The sequence below is a fragment of the Pavona decussata genome, unplaced genomic scaffold (assembly GCF_977016875.1).
Source record: "Pavona decussata unplaced genomic scaffold, jaPavDecu1.1 SCAFFOLD_114, whole genome shotgun sequence".
In the NCBI taxonomy this organism is placed as follows: Eukaryota; Metazoa; Cnidaria; class Anthozoa; order Scleractinia; family Agariciidae; genus Pavona; species Pavona decussata.
Genome location: NW_028145528.1, coordinates 4,375,064 through 4,394,044, shown reverse-complemented (window position 1 = coordinate 4,394,044; position 18,981 = coordinate 4,375,064). Strand labels below are relative to the sequence as shown.

Below are 18,981 nucleotides of genomic sequence, written 5' to 3'. Positions count from 1 at the left end.
AGTTGGACTCGGACCTCTGACACATATGCAACGCCAGATGGAATCAACTTACTCTGAACATCAAGAAGTCACAATTTATGTTAATCAGTAATGCGAGGCTAAGTAAAATCGACTTTTTTTGTTATTTCCACCAACGGTAAACATCTTGATGAAGCCCAATCGGCTTTTCCATACTGAGGATTAGTTATTAGTAAGAATCTTACAAGAACACGTTGATTACCGTAAGAGAAACGCGAAACTAGGTCTTCTGTGGCGCATTAAATCATTCCTACAATTAAGCGATACAAGTTCTACATAATAAGGCTGCGCGACTCACTTTAGATCTTCCCCTGTGCGCTTCTACAAGCGACGCACTTGCGATGCTCCACCGGAGGCCTTTACAACGGCGAAGGGCTGGGCAGCCCGCTATTTTTATTTAAAAGTCTGTTCATAAACTGTTTATGCTCTCGTTTCACTGTTCGTTCAATAGCAGTTTTCATAATTATAATACTAGATCTAAGCTTAATATCCGTTAATCTTTTGCTTCTAGAAGATGGGGACATTGGACTACTCTAAACTTCGTTGCTGATTTATGGATTACCCAAGACATTACTCTAAGAGAGACACCCACCATAGCTGCATTTAAGCGTGGCTTGTCCAAAGCCATTTTTTTAATCCATAGTTTTTTCCAGTATATATTTAGCATGAATTTTAGCATGTAATTAATCTATCCTTACTTAATTTATTCTTATCTACTGCTAGTTACTTTCATTTTAGTGTAGGTCTTACCTTGATTTAGTTCAGGTCTTAAATGAGGACCTTTCTGAAAACCAATTTGTGATGTGGGCTTCCTCGTTAAAGATTGATTATTATTAATTCGCCATCGCCTTCAAACGGCTGTGAACATTTTGTATTTTTGTAGTACCTTTACTTTTGGCCAGTTTGTGCTTCGGTGGTTGAAAGCTCTAGCACCGTCATCCGTTTTATTCTAACTAAGCGGAGATCCTAAGACTTAACACTGAATGGGCAGTTCTACGATGTGCTGGATGAGAAACTCGTCAGTGTGGCCAGTAGTTCTTTCTACCTTTTGAAATACGGCATCCACCGGGCACCAATTGATGCACCTTGACAAAGCACTTCAGTATTGGCAAACGCTAGTAAATCTGAGTGCTTCCAGAAGGGAAACAGTGATTTTTTTTACATTTTGGTTGGTGAACAGTGTTTGCCAAGTGGTTCGCAGTATTCTGAAGTGACCACGCACGAATTCGTTGCCCGGGCCCCCTATCAGGCGACAGTTAAGAAATTTGCTACGTAATTTATCTTCCCTCCAAGATATTAAGACATTTGGGTAAACTTAGAGGCCTTGTAAAGCCTGCAAGGCTGAGTAACTAAAAGTTTATTAGATTCGAATATTTTACGTGTTTTAAAAGCCATGCGCAATTTATAAAACGTAGGACCACCAAAAAATTGTCTTCTGCCCAATCGACACCTGCAAAAGTTTTCAAAATCACTAGCTGCTATTTTCAGTTCCCAACTCAGTATAAATGTTAAGGTATAGCGCTTAAAGTGTCAGGCCTTGAAAAAGTAGTAGATGAATCTGAGTCCTTTGCCTCTCCCAGATGACTAGAATTGCCGTCATATGAATTTCGAAGTTGTTTGCAGGGAAGTACGCAATTCTGAAATATCCGATTGCATAAGAATTCACCAAGATGATCGCGCATCAAACATTATCTGCAACAAATTTAAATTCTCTACCCTTCATTATAGCATCAAGACATTACGATTTAACGCTCAAATTTGCTTTTGGTACGGGCAGAAATTAAAACATGTCGTGAATTAGTTGACAACGCCAGCTAGCACTCACAGCTAGCACTTGTAATATCTCGGTAAGACTTCACTGAGTCATCATTGGCCCTCGTTTTCCTGCAGTGTGATTTGCACTCAAATGCTCTTCAATGCTCTTCAAACAAAAGGTTTTTTTGACAGTTCATGTCTTACTGCGTGTCTACATAATGAGTTGGACTGAGATAAACTCAAAAATCACTACCTGTGTAAGGTCGAGGATACTAACAGAAGAAAACAATTCAATGAATTAAACCCAAATAATCTAACTACTCTCGCTCCTATCCAACTTGCAATTCATACAAACAATCTCACTGTTACTGGCAATGCTATTAAAACAGACACTGTATTTGCTTACCAGGCTTTGCTTAAGAATTCATTTGCCATGTGTATATCACTGTTACGTGTTTCACTCAAGCTTCCCTTGAATCCAATTTAAACCAGTAGACGACAAGTGATTTCACTGTGAATACCCCATACAAAGACTGGCGAAACAACATTCTTCAGTTTGCTCGGTTTCGCATAGCAACCAAATTGTTGTTAGGAATGATCAAAGATTAGCCGATGGAGTTATTCTAAATATAATAAAAGCTTCAAACTGCAGCTATTATTTCCAATTTAAAGACGTTCGGCAACTAACGGCGCTCGATATTCTTTATATTTCCAAATGACGGAGTTTAAATTCAATTGTGATGAAACTAGAATGTTCTTTAATTAACGAAAATGTCGCCAATTCTCGCATAAGAAAAAATGGGTGGGAAAATTGGTGATGGAAAGCATTTGGCGTGCCCCCCACATAGTGCACTTACACATTTTAATAATTTATTTTAATTAATAACTGTTCTAAGCTGGCAGGGTTATCCGTTGAAAGGTGATAAATATTCTTTAAAATATAAAAAACATCGCTTTCTTGGTTAATTGTTCCACAAAGATCGCCACATTGCTATAGCAAGACGCTGCAAGTTAATGACTTCAAAGATTGGCATCAGTGAATAAAAAACTCCAAAAACAGATAGTAGTGATAAGTACACCAATAGTTCCAATAATTAGGGATCGATTCTGATAAACAGTTTAAAAGGTTAGACGGCTGAGCCTTCATGATAACTTTGAAATCCTTCGGAAATGTCGAGGTAAGCTTGAGTGTGTAATTTTTGAAATGCTCGTCACTAAAAAGAAAAGACCGACGCTGAACACTTGTTTGATTGTAAATCCCCATGCTTGAATGTAATTTACAGGTAACTTTTCTCACTCCATTTCTGTGCACGTATATGATACCACTTATGTTAATTTTCTCACATTAATTTAACAATGATGACATGAAGTCGTGGGAACGTCGTGTAACGTTGTTATCGTTGACCAACAGTTGTAACGGGATATTCAGCGGAATTGTAAAGAAGCTCGAGTTCCAGTCATAAGCTATGATAGATCGAATTCATTATAAGATTATGTTTTTCCTGAGAATGGTACAAAGAATGCAACTGTATGACAGGAATAAGATGGAGACGAGTTTCCGTAATGCGTACTCTAATTAAGTAACATATCTTTGGGGGTAACATCAAGCCATCTGAAGTTCAAATGAACCTTTAGTGTTGTTTCTAAACAATAAACTTCTGAATTCAGATAATCTGGCTGAGGACACATCTTAACCAAGTATGGTTTCAAGAATCCGGCCCACCGTGGACTTCTTTATGTTTGATTTTATGGCTGAACCAAAGATTCACATGCGCACTCAAGGACATTTGGGGTGGGATTCCTTGATTGCATTGTGCTCAAGAGATCCTTCACAGTGAGAGGACAGAGAGGATATGGAAGAAAATATAAACAATCTATCAACTATGGTTGCTGAAAACAGTTAGTGTTCCGCTCGACAAAAATAGTGCTCGGCCAGCCAAGAGAATACTAACTGACCAGAGCCGTCTTGAGATCACGGCGCTGTAACCAGAGCCAGCAATATCGGTTATGCTCCCGCGTTATGTTGTTTGCTTGGATAACGCGCAAGGCCTCAAACAGCAACACATGACGATGAATGCGCTGTTAACTTCAGCTCCTGAAGGGACTACCCTGAGCTTTATAACTAAATAAAGGTGTCTGTCTGAGTCCACCCCTGTCTCTCAAGTCTTGTACGGGTTGTTGAAGGACACGGAAATGTCATGCCTTGTGCCTACAACTCCTGAGACGCTCCATAATTTACTATTCCTATTCTTTTAATGGAATTGCTTTGAGATCCTTGATTAAGCTCCTTAAAAGTTACAATTCAACTACCTTTTGCACTGGCTTTTCCTAGGCTTATGAAGAGGCGCAGTGGATAGTTGAATCTGGATAGTAGTTGCCAACAGCAATTACCAATTTTCCGTAGAACCAGCAGACAAGAAATAATCTTCAAGAAGGTCACGACTTTTTTAAATTTATATACGTTTCGGACGAAACTCATCCATCTTCAGTACAAGTAACAGAACCCGCTAGTGGGTGTGATATAATGCAAGAATATAGCTAATTACAACTTGACAATAAATGTAGAGCATATGACTATTAAATTACAACGCAAAAAGAAAAGTAAAAAAAGTATATAGCTAATTACGGCGTGACTCAGTATACTATAAACGCTGAGTAAGACGCCTGATTTTATATATAGTACCTTTTCTTGGCCCTTTTTCGAACACTGTTCAACGTAAAATCAGGTGTTTTACCCAGCGGCTTTGCAAAAATTTTGACATGAAGTTGGATTTTCCCCCTACCAATTAAGGAAGTTGTTTAGTGTGAAAAATAGTATATCCAAGTCACTACAATCTCGTGTAGTTTATAAGTTTCCGCTTGCGCAGGCTGTGGTGTGCTACACGAATCCGGGAGCACCTTTCCACTGACATGAATTCCCACATTTTATATCATCTTAAAAGCTCGGAAAACTGACGGCGAGCTTTATGTTCTGAAGATTGTTCTGTTTTCCATCTTGGAGACCCTTTCCACCTCAAAATCAAGGAGGCGCTGCGTTTTCAATGGGGAAAACCCCCCACCCAATAGGCAAATTTCTCACGTTAATCTTTCACTGGCTATTTAGTTTTGTTTGTTTATTCAGTATATATTTTCTTTTCCGTTTCCTTATTATCGTCACGTAATTAGCCATATTTGTTACTTTCTTGTCATGTTGTAATTAGTTATACTCTATCCTGCTTTCATTTATATCACACCTACTAGTGGGTTCTGTTACTTGTACTGAAGTTTCCATCCGAAACATGTGTACATAAAAAAAGTCGTGACTGTCTTGAAACTTACCAATTAGCAAGAAGATATAAATCAATGACTTGGCAGAAGTCAGTCAAAACACGCAAAAGGTTCACGAAAATCAACATCTAAGTGAGTAATGACTCATTAGTGCTTCGATGGGTATTCAAAGTTTGAAATAAACCTAAGTGAATTTCAACCCTTGTTTCTGCATTGTTTAGGGTTTGTTTGTTCTAAAAGTGAACTCAGTCCTAAATCAGACCTGTGTCTATTCACTGTCGTCAGAGCTTTCAGTTAATTTCATCAGTTCCTGCACCAACCGGCCCTTCAGTTGCTTCGTCTGCTACTTCAATAGAAGCCGTTCACGTCTTTTAATTATTGTAGCGACAGCTTTCTCTGTCACTTGACCTTGGTTCACCTGCTACTATTGTCAACCATTGGATTTGCATTGAGTGCGGTTCAGCGAGTTTCCTCATCAACTTCAACAGCAATAGTGACACTTTTATCTGCTGCCGGATATCAGTTGAACGATCCGTTTGATTTTTTTTTCTTCACGTTGTTGCTTTTTTTGATAACAATCTTCCTCGAAATATATGTTATTCTGCTTCAATCTCTATTGCAGTGAAACTCTTCAAATGCCCTCAATAATATTGTCTGTTCCTATCAAAAGGTCGTGAAAGTCCCAAACCTCCATTGTCTTTGGATAAGACTCCAAAGCTGGGAGAACAGAGCGGTTTACTCGCTGAGAGTGGCTGCGCAGTTAAAACAAAGCCTTTCAAGGGGAATTATCCTTTACACGTTGTTTGGATGCTTAAAATAGCAGACAAGCTGCAAAAAATTCTTTAGAAACTGGCCTAAGGCAAATTATTTTCCTCGTTTGTTTTGGATCACGACGTTTCCTGGTTGTTGTTAATACTAAATACAACACACAGTCGTTATAGTTGGTGCTCGGTTGCCATAGAGCGAGGCGATTTGTATTTCTGAATTCAATTAAAACTGAGAAACTGAACGAAAAGTGGGTATACGTTATCTCGATGCCCAAATTGTTTATGGACAAAACAATAACTGCATAGACTCAGGCCCGGTGTACGGTTACTGGCTAGCCTAGCTGCTCCACAGAAAACGAAATTATACTATAGCGTCAATTTTGTTTCGTTACATCGGTGAGTTAATGAATTCTATGATGACAAATTAAAATTTTGACAGGGTTTCTCCAAACCGCAGAAAATAGACGATATAGCAGTTAGAATGTACCGATACCATTTGCCCATCACTCTCTAAAGGCCGATGTAGACGGTACAACTTTTGCTTACGACTGCACTGTCGCATGCGATTTCTAGAGCGGGCGCTGCTCGCGTCATGCAAGAAATCGCACGCAACTCCCGTCATTCAACATTGCCTATACCTACGATTGTCGTAGGATTTTAAAACTACGACATTGTTTTTGTGACGTACATGACAGTCATAAGCGAGTTGTAGGTTTGATTTACACGAAACAATTCGTGTCGTAGGCCTGTCGTAAGCTTGTCGCATGTGACAAAGTCTTACCGTGTAAATCGCCCTTAACATGTAAAGGTACTTACCTTTCAACGAAAAGGAAGTACATCCTTATTTAGTTTCAGTTCTCTGAAGCATGCGGGTCCACCATAATACAAAGCACCTTTTTTAAGGAACTGCACGTATTTATTTAAAGTTAGAGGTGTGTTATATGCTGGCAGGCTTCCTCGTAATCTCCATTTTTGACGATATCCAGTCACTGTGATGGAAGCATACTTAGGGAAATGCGGTAATTCTTTTGTCTCCTCGTTGGCGAAAAATAAATTAAGAGCGTGCCTTTGATTACGAGGCTCAGCACGTTATGTTAACTCCAGTCAAGAAGTAGATCAAAAAACTTCATACCAATTTACAGTAATGTCCTTGAAAATCTCTCCCGATTTCAAAACACATAATATTTAGAATTTAACTTTTAAGTCGTTCGGAGTCTATCTGCTTGTGAGCGATAACTATATCTAATTAGTGGTTTTTTATCTTTCATCTCCTTCTTTTTCGTTGGGCAGAAGTTTATAAGACGGGTGTCTGAGCCGTTCATTAGGATAGAACATATCTGTTACGAAATTTGTGTACAATATACCCTTCTCTTTGCCTGATTTTGGCGCTTTTCAACAGAAATTTAGTAGTAATCACGGAAACAGATTGCACTTTCCACTTTGCCCTTTCCATTTTCAGTTGCATGACATAGTTCTAATTCCGATGACGGCGTGTATTTATAAAACTCAACTTGTATTAACATAAACATAATACAGAGGAAATGAGTGTTTGTTAATCGGATGAGATCTCCTTCTCATTTACAAAACCTTTTCCGTCGATCTACTCACCTAAACCTAAAACGATTTGTACCGCAAAGCGAGCCACTACGGCTTGGAACAAATCAATCTTGATGCGCTGGTTCAGAAAAGTGTAAAGTAGGGTAAAGGAAAGTACTGGTCAACAGATTTCCTTTGAATGGCCACACTTTTTGGTTTCATCCAATGACCCAAACATTTCATTGATAGTCCTTAAGAATAACAAGCTGCACTCAGTACAGGAAGGTTCTAAAACCTAGTTTAATGGCAGGTGTTTGGACATCATCGGGATACCAAGAACATCCCTCCCGACGTTGGAGGAAAGACGAAAAGTAGCGACAAAGCGTGAATTGGAAAGAATTGTAATAATAAAAACCACCCAAATCAAATTTTCACTACAAAGCCAAATACCAGCTACAGCTATAACCTGAGATCAACACCAGGACCAGTAGCAATACCAAGGTCAAGAACCAAAAGACATGCGAACTCTTTTATGGCGCGGGCAGGAGGCTCCTTTGTCTATGATTGTGTATTTTTTAACTTTAGATCCAATTATGTAAATCCATTGTATAAAGATGGATGAATAGTATTATTAATGGCCTAGCTCCTACGAATCTCCTGTAGTTCAGTGGTAGAGCATGCGAACTACTACTCTGAACGTCATAGGTTCGACTCCTGATAGGAGCACTCTGATTAGTTTCTTTTTTAACGTGAAAGCCTGTGTCACTCACTGAATAATGCATCATTCTCAGGAAGGTTCTACTCAGTGGCTTTTATATCACCATTTCATCCCCACCCAAATATAAGAAGCTATTAAAACAACAAACTATATGAATTTCATATAATGCACTTCCATATCTTCATCCGTACGGGTATATTAATAATTCACACAAAATGACCGGCTCCCGGCCCAGTTGGCTTGATAGCTCAGTTGGTAAAGCACTGCACTGGTAACGCAGAGGTCATGGATTCAAATTCCGTTCAAGACTGTATGTTTTTCAGGCTTTCCTGTCGCAGCTTCTTAAGTTGGGTACATAACTCAGTACGATGGTCAGTCATCTATCTAAAACGAATATTGCCACAGGCATGTACTAACAAACTTTATTTGAATGGTCGGTCCCCGATTTCATCTACCAAACACTGAGCTTTAGCGTAATCATAACTTCCTCACAAAGCTTAAGAACTTACACCACCACCGTAATTTGCTGTATCCGGTTGTTAGAAAGCTGATTAATGCTAAATCCCGTTTAGGGATTTAGAAGCCATGTTGTCCGCTCAGGACAACATGGTTTTCTTTTCATGTGAGGCGGTGTGTCGAAGGTCATGTTACAAAGTGTTAGACTGTGAAATGCTCATTTATTTGATTAATGCTCATCCATCAGTATATCCGCGATTAACAGTTACCTGAGATTTTCATTGCGCATGTTTTTTAACGGTAATTTTAACTTCAAGGTAACGAAAGTCTACGTCAAACAGTGGGGCAGAAATCTTAGGAAATGAGATCAAAGTTCACACGAAGATTTCATCCACAGACTGAAATGATAGTTAGTTTGAATGGCCCGTCTTTTGGATGCCATCAACAGGCATCCCAAGCTCAGTAATATTAGATGATAAAATTGTCAATGATGAAAAATATTTACAACGCAATTATTTGAGGTTAAAATAGTTAAAGGAATTTTATTTGGTGTTGGGACTTATTACAAATTAAATTTCGGTTTGGGGAATATCACAGAAAAAGACTAGTTGATTCATTTCCTTCGTTACGCAGCTCTCCAGAGATAATACCTTGTAGTTCGACTTAGTTGTTCTTAATGTGTGATTAATGTATAAATTCTCCTGTCATGAATTCGGTATGAGCAGCTGTACGTTTCCGCGGAAACACTTGTGATCGTAAAAATATTTTCAATTAAGTTTCCTACAAATGATAACACCTTGTTACCTTACTTTTTATAAGTTTTTCCTCAACTTGGCCTTTCGTCGGTCCTTTCCAGGAAATAGCTATTGCTCTTATTTTTAATCATTTTTAGTAGAGTTTCTAGGGTTCTTTTAACGAATTCGTGGCAGTTGATGTTCATTTTAAAGATGAAGATATCTAAATAACAATGTCCGTAATATAAGGTGTTTTTGAAAGTAAATACACTCTGTTTTTTTTTATAAGAACGTCGAGGCTGAGATTAACCAAAATTTTAAGAACGTATTAAGAACATTCCTCAGGCTGCGAGTCGATTAAGAACGTTTTTATTTTGCTAATCTGTATATAAAATCAAGGTAACAAGTGTAAATTAACCAAAATAATTAAGGGCGTGTTTTGTATAACATTAACAATAGTGACAGACATCTCGGTTTGTCATAATCAGCATTTCTTGGAGTACCATATCTCAGCAGGCAATGCACTTTGATAGGTTTTCTGCATTGACTTATTGAAATACATGTAGTGTATACCATGTAATTTAAGAACATCTTAAGAACGTTTTCAGCCTCAAATCTCAAACAAATGTAAGAACGTACAGCCTCAGCTCCAAAATTAGACGTTCTTATAAAAAAAAAAACAGTGCACTTTGATCCTAAGGTGATTATGAAGATAAATATTCATTGTTGTAATCCTGCTATCAACCACGTACTGAATATATAATTTGAGCTCTAGGTTTTAGAAGGCTCTAGCTTAAGAAGGGTCATCCTTGAGGATTTCACCGACCCAAAAGTTGGAACGACCTCATACAGCATAATTGCATGAGCATTATAAGTTGTCAAAGTACCTGTTATTCTTACAGTAGTAGTTCATCTCCATTCCTAAGCACATGGCTCGATGGAAGACCATTTTACTGTATACTGGTGAATTGACACAGATGTGATTAGCGGCACTATTGGAAGACACTGTCATATACGTTTTCGTTTGAACGGTAGGACTTCATCTACAGACTCGACAGTTAAAAACCGCCTTGGTCGACGCTTGGAACGAAAGGTTCTTTAATAATCAATGGAAGAAATTCATGTCTAAATTAATACAACAGGGCGAAAATATATTGTCACAAAAACAGTAAAACCCCACTTTACGGACACCAGCTTAACGCCAACACCTCAGCTTATTACGGACAATGTGTTGTGTTTGTCCCGACGAAAAGCTCACTTTATTTTCTCTTACATTAGCCACTTAATAATACGGAAACCGCCGGTTAATACGAACAACGGACACCTTTCAGTGAACCGACTGGTCACACGCTCTCATACAAAGTTAACCTCGCTTTAAGGACAGTGGTTATCAGCTCACTTTATAAATTGTCCAATATTCCGGCAGTCCGGCTGGCTGAAGTGCAAAATGAAACTGCCAGTACAGTCACAGACCATTTTAAATGATTACATTGTTAGTTGCGTTTGAGGCACACAGAGAACAATATTTTAGTACGTGCGAGACTATTTCAATGAGTGCAAGGTTTCTTCAGTTTTGAACTTAAGTTATGGTTAAGACATAAAACATCGTTCTGTTGCTCTTAAATTGTATGCTTGAGTCTGTTTCGATAAAACATGTGTACGTGACGTTTATGCTGGGATTCCGCGTAATACGGAACTTTTGCGGGTCCCTTTGGCGTCTATACTAACTGATTTTGACTGTAATTTTTATCAGTTGTTGAACCAGTACGAGCTTGTGCAAATCGGCGATGGAGACAATACATCATTAATAAGCTATTTACAAGTACAGTGCCTTAATGAATGAACGAGTCGACAAGCCTGGAGCATAACGTCCTATGTAGAATTTAAGGTTAATTCGGTGGTTTTTATTTACGAAATAAAGCCAAACTCGGAAAAAATGAGGCTAGGTTTCTCGAATAAATGTCACAGGTAAGACGCCAGAAATGGAAGCAATCCCAAGATAACAGAACCAAAAAAGCAATTAAAATTTGGCATTAGGTTTTTTCTTCTGGCTCTGTTTCTTCGAAACACAACTGGCCTACGGCACTGAATTCTTTCCAGAAACCTAGCCCCAATTTTACCCTGGGTTTGGTCGTATTTTATAAACAAACCAAAAATCCTGAACTTTCGACGTAGATATTTTTTTTAGATCCAGTTTTTCAATTATATTTTTGTTTATTTAATAATTCAGCGTTTCGACGCGCTGGCACCGTCATTTATTCGACATCAAAGACTGAGCTCCTGAGCCCTAAGCCTTGAGGATTACGACAGCGACCACGTTTCTTCTTCATTTACGCCTGGCTGTTTTCAAGTTCTTAATAAAATTCAGTAGTTTTGCTTTAGCATCGAAGGCCAGAATTATTTTTGTACTATTCTCATCTATCGGTACCCATTTTCAGTTTTCAAGAAAATATAAACGCGGATTTCACGTTTACCGTTTGTCGTAAACTCGATTCTAAATTCCTGTAATCGTGTTTCCCCTCAGCCTTTGTCAAGAAATCTTTCGGCTCATAACTTTTTTGAAATTTTGAATTTTACAACAGCTATTGATAATGCGAGAAAGAACTTCGTTTGAAAATTATCAAAACCAATGAATGTGAGTGCTTTCGGGCCAGCTACACAGATCTGCATACATCTTGGAAAAGCGACGAATTTGGAAATTTTTCAAGTGCACACGTTTGTACGTCTGTCAATGATTATATAAGAATTCACGTATCCTATCCAAAATTTTGCAGCTTTCAGAACACATTTCCTTATTCAATTTATTATTCAGTGGTTGAACAAAACCCTGGAAGCATAATTTATTTGCCTTAAAAGAGATCTCAAGACGTAAAATAGGACAGTTTCCACGCTCCTTCTGATACTTAAATAAATTACAATATCAATCCTACCACTTACATTCAGTTGCACTGAAGTCAGCTATTCACCACTGAAAAACTTTCCGTTCGCCGTTTATCTGTTATTTAAACAGGACAGCCTTGAGATGCACCCAGTGCAGTTGCAGCTCCGTCTTTCTCTCGAATTTTAGTGCCAATGTCAGTTAATATTCTAAGTGGATTTCCACTGTTATGTAGCGTGCATACGGGCGTGATTTCAGTTTAAGTGGCGCTCAACTTTTTACGTTCACGTAAGCCGTTCCATAAGTGCCTTCTTTTGTTAATTTACGCCATGAATAAAATCATTTTAACTTATGCCCATCTTACGCCCTTAAAATTTGCGCAACAATGGGAATCCAGTGTTACGTAATTCTGAACTAAGCGAATATATACAAGCATTCACCATTGCCAAACAAATAACCATTCTGAATTTCGTACCTTTTTTTGCACTTGGATACTTACATATTTTCTCGTCTTGCAATGCGATTGTACTCAAGCTTTTCTAGATTCAAAGAGCCCGCATGCTTCAGGGCAAAGTGTTAGTTATGCAACTCTTAAAACCAAGATTATGCAACAATTCGGCTACCGGTTGAAACACTTTTTTTGCCCTTCTTCTCAGCTACAGATATTAAGATATAACGCTGAAAGTTTGCAGGATTTGCCTCAGTCTCCTAAAAGCCCAGAATTGCAGTGACTTTCTTTAAAGTCTTTTCAGATGATGTTTGCAACGTAGTTGCAATTCATGTAAGAACTCACCACTGACATAACCGCGAACACATTGTCTGAAAAATATTTTGAAATTCTCTGACTTTTATTAGTATGGCGTCGGATCACTCAAGCCGGTTTATTTGGAAAACGGCCTGACGCAAAATTGACACGATAATACAGGCACTCGGTTTTACAATTTCTCATGGATCTCATCAGACTTCAATCGTTCAAAGAGCAGATACGTTTATCCGACGGAAGAACCGTTATCAAGCATCTATACGTTGAAATTTGCTTTAACTGAGAAAAAAAATTAAAATTAAAATCGAAATAGATTGTGAATGATTTCAAAGCGCTTGACAATAAGAATTCAATCCTCGGAAAGTGTTCGACATGGGTGGTATGACAAGCCAAGTTCATCACTGGTATAAACGACGCTCGTTTTGGCTCAGTGTGCCGTGGGATTTCTGCCAACTGTTTTCCAAACGAATAATGCCTCAGTCTGATGTCTTACTGTTGACATTGAGCTGAACAAGAATATAACTGAATCTCAACACCTCCTAAATAAGAAGTGCACACAGAAGAAAATAATTCAAAGTCCAGCTCTTATGAGCAAATTATACTCTTCTTCCCAACCTGCAACTGAATTTCATAAAACTCACCCCGGCTGCTGTTATAAAGGCTATTAAAAATCGAGATACTATCTATATCTACTTACCGTACCACGCGTCGTTTCAAGATTTCACTTGCTGTATATCGCTGCTGATATTTCGTTCGTCTTTCTCTTGAGCAGAATTTAAACTAACAGGTGTCAAGTAATTCGAGAATTAAATGGACTATATGCATAAGAGCAAAAACATTTTTTATTTATCATAGCAACCCTATTGTTGCCAAGAAAAAATTTCAATTATAGCTGATGGCTTTAGTCAAAATATAATAAAAAATCCATATAACACGACGGGAGAATCAATCGGACTGCCTGGGGCACACTTGCAGAATTGAGTTTGGTTCAAAATATCAAAAGCAACATTTGCCATTACAAGTCCTTGCAAGCTAATTAGTTCAAATGTTAGCATTAATCAACCGAAACGTTGTACGGTAGGAATAAGATAGAGGGAAGTTTCCATTGTATACACTCTACTGAGTTTAACAATCATATCTGGTGTGGGGTTTATGAAGCGGTTTCAGTTAAAATTTGTATTCAAGGAAAAAAAAGTATATTTACAATGTAGCATTGTCATTTTAAGTATTGTTAGTATTTTTAGTATTGTAATTATCGTATGTAGTGTAAGTAGTGTTTAGTATTATAAATATTATTAATATTCTGTGTCATAAGGCTAATAAAAATTGTGATTAAAAAAAAGTTAAAACGAATCGATAGTATTGTACCACAGTTGAACCCGGGGACCAAAGGCACTTGCAAAAGTGTCCGTATTATTCAGGTGTCCGTATTAAACGGGTTCTCACAATAAACGTCGAAGACTCAGTCGTATATTATCGCTACAAAGACTAATTAAAGCATAAAATTTAAAAGCAACAGAACGATGGTTAGTTGTCTTAATTAACTGCAACTTTTAAAAGTTCAAACTAAAGAAAACTTCCGCTCATTTAAATAGTCTCGGACTAAAATTAATGTTCTCTTAGAGATTCAAACGCGACTGATTTAAACGTAATCATTTTTAAAAGACAGTCTGGGACTTTGTTCTGCACTGAAATTTTTCGTTTGTGGTTCAGCCAGGCGGACTAAAAATTAGACAATTTATACAGTATGCAGACATACTTACTTGAGGGACTGGCTATGAAACCTTGCCATGAAAACAATGGTGCTGCAGTTTATGTTGGAAGGGCCGCGACCGTGCACAATCCTTTGGTTTGTGCAGGGGCAAGGCCAAAAAGGCAAACAAAAACAAATAACAAAGAAGTTTGTCAGGTTTCATAACCATTGTGATGCAGATGACCATGCCAGTGTCCGTAACTCGAGTCTCTGCAGAAGTCTCCGCTGTCCTTATTAACAGTTCCACTGTATACAGGATCACTAGAGATACAATGTCTTGATGTGTAGGCAAATTCTCCCAGCTAGTATTATGACAAAAATACAACAACAACGAGGCCGAGAATATACCATTTCTTCAGTTTTCGCTGGTAGTGATATATATTTTTCTTGAGGTTCTGGTTCTTTCAGCCCACTGAACATCTGGGTTCAAACATAGTTTCGAGTACCTAAGTCCTTATGCTTTGCTTAAAACACCATTACAACTGGTATACCCCGTTTCCATGGCAACCAGCGGATGATACATCTGTTGATTCCTCCACCCCTAACAAGTTTCAAAACGGGTTTGTCCGAATTTTGCGCGGTAAAATTTCGCTATTTTTTGTGGAAAGAAGAGAGAAGTCAAAACAAATTCACTTACTTATACGTTTGGCCAATTTCTGCAATTTTGTTTTTTTGCCATTTATTACAGTTGTTCAAGTATAATTCTTCCTAAGGTTTTTTTGGAGTACAAATACTAGCTAAATCCTAACATTGAGCCAATTCTCGGGAAAATTCACTGTGGAAAACTCGTTAAAATAGCCTTACTTTTCAGCCTAAAACTGGCCTTGTTTCACTACAGATAGAATGTCTTCATGTGTAAACAAATTCTCTCAGCTAGTACTATGAGAAAAATATATTCACGGTATTAAAAGAATATTTGCATAGTTTATCGCTGGATAGCCTCGATAGCGACTTACGCAACAGATAGAGTCATGTGCTCTTTGAACAACTAGGGTATCAAGTGTATGTCTTTTCTCTCCAATTAACGGTCCAGTAATTTACACTGAAGTGCTCAGCATGATTTGCCCATCAAACCTAGCTGCTGCTAATATGCACAAAGTGCAGCGTCAGAGTGACTAACAAAAATCAATTGCGTTAAATTTGGCTTTTAAAATAGCTGAAGTCGGTAATTATGAGAAGTCTGATTAATTTTTAAACGCATTTCTACCAAGGTTAAAATTTGATATTTATGAGTATGTACGATCAGTGCGCATGTGTGTTAATAAAAACGACCAGCTGCTTGTGCTTATTGGCAAGTTGTACTTTCAAATATAAAATACAAATTGTACCGTATTTGTTTTGTTACTTTAGCTTATTTTTTAATGCTATCTAATTGCACCCCCTCCCGTTTACGTCTTTTGCCACAGGTTCGACTCCTCAGTGTTGGAAGAACTCGGATTTTCTTCTTCTAAGTATTTGCCTGTGTCACCGGTTGAAATAAAAATCATCTATCATTTCAGTCACCAGGCTTAAAATACAATATCACATTTCTTTCACATATTCCACTCCTCCACATTCAAATCTTAGGTGTATGGGTCTGCATGCAGGATGTTTATCACATGTTTCTAGTTTAATGGCCTTAGCTCCCACGAGTCTCCTGTAGCTCAGTGGTAGAGCATCCGAACTAGTAATCGGAAGGTCTTAGGTTCAACTCCTGATAGGAGAACTCAGATTTTCTTTTCCTGAGTATGCCTGTGTCTGAAAAATACATTTATCGATATTTCTACTATTCTCATTCATTCATCAGGCGCGAAAATATTTTAAGCATTCCTGTCTACTTGGCTAAATTCGCATTGCATACTCGACGCCGTGTATCTTAGACTATTTAAGCGTTCTCTCGTTGTAAACTCGTCCACTCTCATTTCTACGCTGTCTCTTTGGTGTGACCGATTGATTTTTCCCACCCTCCTTCCGGCTTCAGCGACGTCTACCATCCCTACATTTATACTCCCACTCTATATCTTATGGAAAATTTTTCCTCCCATATCTCAATTAGCATAAGTCATAGACAGTCTTGAATGAATGTGAATATATTACTATTTTTAAGATGTTTCAAATATTGTCTGTACATGTTGGGCGCTAATTCTAGTACAGGCGCAGAATAACCACAAAGTAATGTATGAGTATGATAAGTATAATTACGTAAAAATATACTTGCACTTACGTTTACTTGGACTTGTCCTGTCCCTTTATCCCGTAATTTGTTTAGTCAAATCACTTGGAGAGATGTTCTTTGCTATGGATAAATAATCCCGAATTAGTAAAATTGAATCGGGTGTGTTTGTTGTTTGTAAGGTATAATTGCTGTCTTAGTGATGAAACAAGAACACTGACCATTAACTTATACCGTAGTTGTAAAAGCAGTAGTCGAGTGAACTAGTATTTAAACACGCGTATCTTTATCTTGTTTTTCCTCGTTGGGTACGCTTATTCGATTTCTGTTTGGCTCGCGGTGCCGTACAATGGCCCGCTTTCACTGGCCGCGAGCTAGCGTTGTTACGCATTATTAGATAATTTTCTCCTTTTTTTCTTTCTGCCAATTCACTCAAAGCCACTAAAATGTAACAATGAAGAACAATTCTAACCCTCTGATTGATATACATTTAACTCTCGCCTTGCTATTACGGACACCCCGATAGTACGGTTAGCAGCTAAATCCCCGGCAAAGTAAATTACGGACGTTTGACTGAAACCAACTCCCGCTATTACGGGCTCTCGCTATTAAGGACACTAACTCGCGGTCCTGAGAAAATTGGTATTACAAATTTTTTTTCATAATCTAACCCTGATTAAGAAACGTGCACGTCGGAATAGAAATAAGTCAAGATACATGTAGCTATTTGAGCATGCGTCAGAACTTAGAAAAAAGGATTTGTTTGTTCAAAATTTTATATAAATTCCTTGGATGAACTTTACAAATTTAATTTATTGTTTTTGAACTGAGTTCGAACAGGAATATTTACGAGTGAATGTATTATGTCGAAATGCTTTACCAACGCTTCCCCAGGGCTGTAATTCGTGCTGTGCTTTACTTTTTGCCACGAGCTTGCGTCATCTTGCGCGCGCAGACTACTTACTTTGGCCGCATATAGCCAGCGGGCGCGCGCGTCGTAAAAAGCTCTGGGAAGCCACCTCAGAACGCCAAGTGACGTTTCAAATAACCGCCGAGTAATAGCGCGCGACAGAATAATGGTGTCACAGAAAAAGAAACCATGGCAACAGGACCTAAACAAACGAGGAAGTTTTCAGCTGAATGAATCATAAACCTTAAACGGATTTTAAAAACGACAAATTAGTTGCAGATATTAAGAATCAGAAGTAGACATTCTTTTACTGGTCTGAATTTAAAAATAACTTCCAGAGTGGATTAGAGAATGACTTTTACCCGAACTCTGACAGGACCCTGCTAGCTAACACCATGCGAATGGCGAAAACTCGTGATTCGCACTAAATATTTCAAAAGTCTTACCCTTCTCGTTTCGACTTGTTGCTGTTCCCTGAAGCATGTGAGTTCCTATTAAGCGTAGGATTAAAACTACGAATGAGACACTCGTTTTCGTGTTGTTACGAATGACTTTCTCCATAGTATCAGCGCGACGCATCTGAACTTGGTTGCAACACAAAGCAAACTAAGAAATTCGCGTCATAAACGCAAATTTAACGTTTACCGCACGCGCGCTTACTGATGCTGAACCTATCAGAAAATTAATGTGCGATGTGTTTCTCGAGTCGAATTTTCAGGTTTACTTGTTTTTTTTTTTTACGTTGTAGTTAACTAGTTAAAAAGAGATCAGTGAAGCAATTATTAATATTTTTTAAATCTCAGCCCAGCACTGTATCAAAATGCATACAATCATCGGTTTCCCCATACATTTCTTATGGTATCAGTTGGGAGAATCTGCTTGACCATCAGCGCATTTCTTTTTTTTTTGTGATTACTTCCTTCGTTCTCCTGATTTACACTCTTAATTAAGTAGCGATATTGCTTGAAGAAGTTAGACGCTGGTGACTGTTGGGGCGTCAGAATGGATTAATTAGCATCCCAGAAGTGTAACTCCTTGAACGGCAACAAATCTAGGATGAATGTAATTTTGGATACCTTTACAAACGTCACGCGTGATTAGTATTTCCGAGAACAAAATGAATATTCGAATTCCTCTTTGTAATGTCCCGCGGCATTTGAATGGAATGTTGAACATTTCTCTGAAAATCTTTCCGAAAAAGACGCATTAACTGAAAAAAAAATAAAGAAAGAAAGATTCAAAATACTTGAGAAACAATTGTTATTCTTTAAATA

General features: G+C 38.0%; 1 protein-coding gene across 6 annotated transcripts in view; it reads right to left on the bottom strand.

The window, feature by feature from the left end:
- LOC146470320 (melanopsin-B-like) overlaps positions 1 to 18,296 on the bottom strand; it is a 29,328-nt gene extending 11,032 nt beyond the window's left edge. The window contains exons 1-2 of one of the 6 annotated variants that reach the window (XM_085122424.1): positions 18,154 to 18,296; positions 16,845 to 16,920 (exon numbers count right to left, since the gene is read on the bottom strand). The gene's annotated coding sequence lies outside the window, so the exon portion shown is untranslated. Of the gene's footprint in view, positions 1 to 2,179; positions 2,202 to 6,623; positions 6,646 to 13,589; positions 13,691 to 16,844; positions 16,921 to 18,153 lie in introns of those variants that run through there. The other 5 variants (XM_085122423.1, XM_085122425.1, XM_085122427.1 and 2 more) reach the window with 5 other exon arrangements.
- Positions 18,297 to 18,981: the final 685 nt, after the last annotated feature.